The sequence below is a fragment of the Bison bison genome, unplaced genomic scaffold (genome assembly GCF_000754665.1).
Source record: "Bison bison bison isolate TAMUID 2011002044 unplaced genomic scaffold, Bison_UMD1.0 scf7180017864181, whole genome shotgun sequence".
NCBI classification, from domain to species: Eukaryota; Metazoa; Chordata; class Mammalia; order Artiodactyla; family Bovidae; genus Bison; species Bison bison.
The window spans coordinates 2,169,586-2,175,380 of NW_011494753.1; positions in this window are offsets into that span (position 1 = coordinate 2,169,586).

A 5,795-nucleotide genomic window follows, 5' to 3' on the forward strand; every position below is an offset into this window, starting at 1 on the left:
CGATGGACGTGAGTCTGAGTGAACTCCGGGAGTTGGTGATGGACAGGGAGGCCTGGTGTGCTGCGATTCATGGGGTCGCAAAGAGTCAGACATGACTGAGCAACTCAACTGAAATGATGATCTAGCAATCCCACTTCTAGCCATACATCCAGACAAAGCCATAGTTTGAAAAGATACATGTAGTTTTCTAAAGGAATTTGTGCATACCAGCTGTAGATCTGACAGGAAATCTTTACTCTTACAGCTGAGATACCAAATTTGATTTCACATGTTATCTGCTATATTTAGACTCTTGGTTCAAACTCCATGTAAGCACATATTGCCATAATTAAATCCAAATTGAATGTTAGCTTTATTTTTCAGATGTGGTTTCCCTCCAGCAGCGTAGGAGCATTTCCTTTTCTCCAGGTCCTATTTCCCTGATATTGCGAGAGTCAATTCCTAAGCAGGTTGATAAGAAGTCTGGGGTCCCCAAGGAGGAAATAGGGGTCTGGAGTTCTCAAGGAGGAGAGAAGGGCAAATGTTTTTTTTCTTTAAGCCCAGAGCTGATTATTGCATAACAAAACAATTCATCTTGCTCAAGGGTATGTTTTCCCTTAAACTCTACCAATGATTGTATAACAACAATGTATCCTGCTTGAGGAAGTGTTTTTCCTTCTTGAGAACATTCTAACTAATCCTGTCATCTTAAAATGTATATTATGGGAGTGGGTCTGGTAAGACCTTTCTATTGTTATTTCTAATCCCATTATCCTAAAAGGTGAATTGTGGGAGTTCAGTTCAGTTCAGTTGTTCAGTCATGTCCGACTCTTTGCGACCCCATAGACTGCAGCACGCCAGGCCTCCCTGTCCATCACCAATTCCCAGAGTTTACCCAAACTCATGTCCATTGAGTTGGTGATGCCATCCAACCATCTCATTCTCTGTCTTCCCCTTCTCCTCCTGCTCTCAATCTTTCCCAGCATCAGGGTCTTTTCAAATGAGTCAGCTCTTTGCATTAAGTGGCCAAAGTACTGGAGTTTCAGCTTTAGCATCATTCCTTCCAAAGAAATCCCAGGGCTGATCTCCTTCAGAATGGACTGGTTGGATCTCCTTGCAGTCCAAGTGACTCTCAAGAGTCTTCTCCAACACCACAGTTTAAAAGCATCAATTCTACCGTGCTTAGCTTTATTTATAGTCCAACTCTCTAATCCATACATGACCACTGGAAAACCCATAGCCTTGACTAGACGGACCTTTGTTGGCAAAGTAATGTCTCTGCTTTTTAATATGCTGTCTAGGTTGGAAATAGTGGGAGTGGGTCTGGTAATTTCTTTACAACCTTGAGACATTCTTTTGATTTACTGTAATGTCCAACTGAAGAAGTATATAACTCCCTTTGAGAAGACTAGCAAGGAGGGCACTCTCTGTCCCCCTTCTGATGTCTATGTCAGAAGCTTTCTCTGCCCCTTTTTATACTTTAATAAAACTCTGCTACATAAAAGCTCTTGAGTGATCGAGCCTGGTCCCTGGTCCCAAAGCTAAATCTTTGGAGATCATGAATCTGACATTGTTCACCATGAGCTATCATCTTGGGGGCTCGTCTGGGATCTTCAGGACAAGGTAAGAACACTCAGAGCTCTAGCTTCTCTGCTTTCTCAGTATACACATTTTCTATTTTACTTTACTACCTCTACGGTGTGTTTGTGTGAGTGAATGACATGCCCTGCATGAAGCAATTGATAAGCCCTGCTCTGCAGTTTCATGGTGCCTCGTAATGACTGAAGGCAGTCCCAAAAAGGGGAGCCTTGTTGGGGTTTATAGCTACCTGCCAATGCCAAGAGACACCCAGCATCCCTGTGAGGGAGCAGCTGGAGAGATGGGCAGTGTGTGGACCAAACTTTCCTTTCTCGGTCACCTTTTCCTGGTCTCTGACCATTTCGTAATTGCACGGGGAACTAGAACTACTAATCTAATCTGTCGGACCTTAGACTCTCAAGGGACTTGTGATCCATGTTGTTACTATGTACTTTTACTTAGACCTCATGTATGGAAATGCCTAGCCTTGCTGGGAGCCAAAAGTTACAAGAGCATATTTGGGAGTGAGGCGGAGCTCTAGATCCAGGAACATCTCTCAGGCTAGAGGTCACTCTCTTGGACCTCTAAGGAGCCAGCGACCTGAAAGTGAGTCTTTGTCATGACTGTGCCTCCGATCTATGTGGATAAAAGCTCTGCTGGTGACCATGAGGTTTTTGAACACACAGATCAGGAATGCAGGATCTGGTTAGATTGGAAGTACAGTGGGCTTCCAATCACTTCATGGCAAATAGATGGGGAAACAATGGAAACAGTGACAGACTGTATTTTTAGGGGCACCAAGATCACTTCAGATAGTGACTGTGGCCATGAAATTAAAAGACGCTTGCTCCTTGGAAGAAAAGCTATGACAAACCTAGACAGCATATTAAAAAGCAGAGACATTACTTTGCCAGCAAAGGTCCATCTAGTCAAAGCTATGGTTTTTCCACCAGTCATGTATGGATGTGAGAGTTGGACTAAAAAGAAAGCTGAGCACGGAAGAATTGATGCTTTTGAACTGTGGTGTTGGAGAAGACTCTTGAGAGTCCCTTGGACTGGAAGGAGATCTAACCAGTCAATCCTAAAGGAGATCAGTCCTAAATATTCATTGGAAAGACTGATGCTGAAGCTGAAACTCCAATACTTTGGCCACCTGATGCAAAGAACTGACTCATCAGAAAACATCCTGATGCTGGGAAAGCTTGAAGGCAGGAGGAGAAGGGTACACCAGAGGATGAGATGGTTAGATGGAATCACCGACTTGATGGACGTGAGTTCAAGCAAGCTTTGGGAGTCTGTGAAGGACAGGGAAGCTTGGTGTGCTGCGGACCATAGGGTTGCAAAGAGTTGGACATGACTGAGCAACTGAACTGAACAGTGGGCTTCTTCCTTTGGTAGCGCTGTTAGGGGATCAGAGGAGGCTGTCTGGTGGCTTTTGTCTCAGCTCCTTAGATATTCCTTTTGTGGAATCTGTGGGAATGAACTGGAAGGATTGGCCCTAGTAGCTCGAGGACAAAAATCACTTTTTCCTTGCTGGCCGATCCTCCATACCCTGTTTTGCTCTCACATATACTGGTGTGGTGACACTCAGAAGGGACATCTTGGTTGGTGTTCATCCTTTTATGACTAACCATTTCTACTGTGGTCAGGACTGTCCTCAGGAAGGTGCACAGGCACATGTAAAATGGATGCTTCCCCGAGGAGTCCTAGCTTGGGAAACATTCCGGGAAACTACTCTGTTACACCCCGGGTGGCATCAGAGGAAAGGGACAAATCAAACCAAAGGTCTTGTTGGTATGGAACTAAATCAGTTTGGGATGCCATCAGGTCTACCCCTAGTGCATCTTCACCTGACCTCGGTGGTAGAACCAGGAGGCGAGTAAGGTGCCTGCGTCAGCAGGGACAACTAAGTCTGACCAGGGAAGGGAAACTTTGGTGGAAAGTCTGTCTACACCCCCATCTAAAGCAGGGAGGCACGCTTTCGATGGAAAGAAGCCGTGGCTGTGGATGCTGCTTTTTTCTCTCTTACAGATGGAAGCTAACAGTTCCAGAACCACTCCTTTACAATGTACTTTAAAAAAAAAAAACCGGGACAGGTTTGATGCCTAAAATTTATAAAAGACACACTTGATCTTCTTCTGTGATATTGAATGGCCACAGTATCCTTTGGGGAATGCTGGCAGGTTGAAGGGTCTCTTAATTATAATACTGTTTTACAATTAGATCAGTTCTGTAGAAAACAAGAGAAATGGGTAGAAGTGCCATATGTGTTGCTCTTTATCTCTCTGCGAGACGTGCCAGACGTATGTCCTAAGGGTGCAGATTTGGGTGTGAAAACTTCAGCTCCCTCCTGTCCTCTTACTTTGCCCCTGCATCTTGGGTTCCCAACTGAACAGGCTGAGAATCAGGGCACCCTTCCAGGAGGGAGTTGCCTCAATCTTAGTAGGATTTCAAACAGTCCCAATTGCGGTTGAGACTATATATATATATGCCTTTATGGGCCTAACTTTACTTTATGACTTCACTTGGAGAGATGTAATGTGTGTCTTGGAATAGACACTGACCCCTGACTCAAAAACTAGAGTTTTAGGGAAGCTACTACTTTTGGCGATGAATGGCTTGAATGTGAGACAAGGGGAAAGAGGGAACATGAAATAGCCCTCCTTTCTACTGGGAGCCAAGCAGTTCCTGTGACAGAGCCAGGCTGGGACTATAACATGGCTAAAAGAGGGTGGAATCAGAACCACTTTGTCAGATGTATTCTTGAAGGACGTCCCTGATAGCTCAGTTGGTAAAGAATCCACCTGCAACACAGGAGGCCCCGCTTAGATTCCTGGGTCGGGAAGATCCCCTGGAGAAGGGACAGGCTACCCACTCCAGTATTCTGGCCTAGAGAATTCAATGGACAGTCCATGGGGTCGCAAAGAGTTGGACATGACTGAGCCTCTTTTACAAGACTTTAGACTATGCTAAGTTGGCTGACATAAAACAGGGAGAGAAGGAAACTCCTAGTAAATTTCTGGATAGACTACGGGAGGCTCTCCACAAGTTTACTGATGTTGATCCTGAAAGTGCAGAGGGAGGAATGATCTTATAGATTTCTCACTCAGTCTGCTCCAGATATCCGCTGTTAGCTACATAAACAGGCATTTGGACCAAATCAGTCTTTAGAAAAACTGTCGAAGCTGGCTCAGATGGTATATTATGGTAGAGAATAGGAGGAGGAAAATAGGAGACAAAAAAAGAGAACTAGGCAAAAGACTGAAGCCCCAGCATGGCTGTTAGATCTGCTCTGAAACAGCCTGAGGACAAACGCCCAAGGGAACCCAGGTGAAAAGGGATGAGCTTGTTATTACTACAGAAAGGAGGGGCATCTCAAGCAGGATTTCCCTCAGGCATCTAAGCTGCCCCAGGCTCTCTGTCTTGTCTGTAAAGGACCACACCTGAGAGACTGCCCTCCAAGACACAGGCCCAGGGATTGGACTCTCAGGACAATCAGGACTAACAGTGTCTGAGGGTCCACACACAAGCTCCCATCCTAATTATACTTGAGGAACCCCAGGTATTAATAACTGTGGGAGGCCAATTTTCTTCTGGACACTGGGGCAACTTACTCTGTACTTACTGAACTAACTTACTCTGTACCTACTCCTGCCCGCTTTCCTCCAGGTCCACTACCATAATGAGGGTGTCTGGACAAGCCAAATGCTATTATTTCAGTCATCCTTTAAGCTGCAATTGGGACTCTGTGCTATTTTCTCACAAGTTTCTAATCAGGCCAGAGTCTCACTCACCCCTGCTGGGGAGGGGTATACTGAACAAGGTCCAGGCCTCTGTTTTCACAACTATGGAATCTGCTTTTTTTAACTGAACAATATGTAACTCTTAGGGAGTGGGCTGATGGAAAAACTGGGTCCAGCACAAAATGCTGTTCCTGTCATTATCAAGCTCAAAGACCCTCACCTATTTCCGCGTCAAAAGCGGTATCCACTAAAGCCCAAGTTATCAATCAATCAATCGATTCAGTCCCTCAGTCATGGCCAACTCTTTGCGACCCCATGAACTGCAACATGCCAGTCCTCCCTGTCCATCACCAACACCTGGAGTCCACCCAAACCCATGTCCATTGAGTTGGTGATGTTATCCAACCATCTCATCCTCTGTCGTCCCCTTCTCCTCCTGCCCTCAATCTTTCCCAGCATCAGGGTCTTTTCAAATGAGTCAGCTCTTTGTATCAG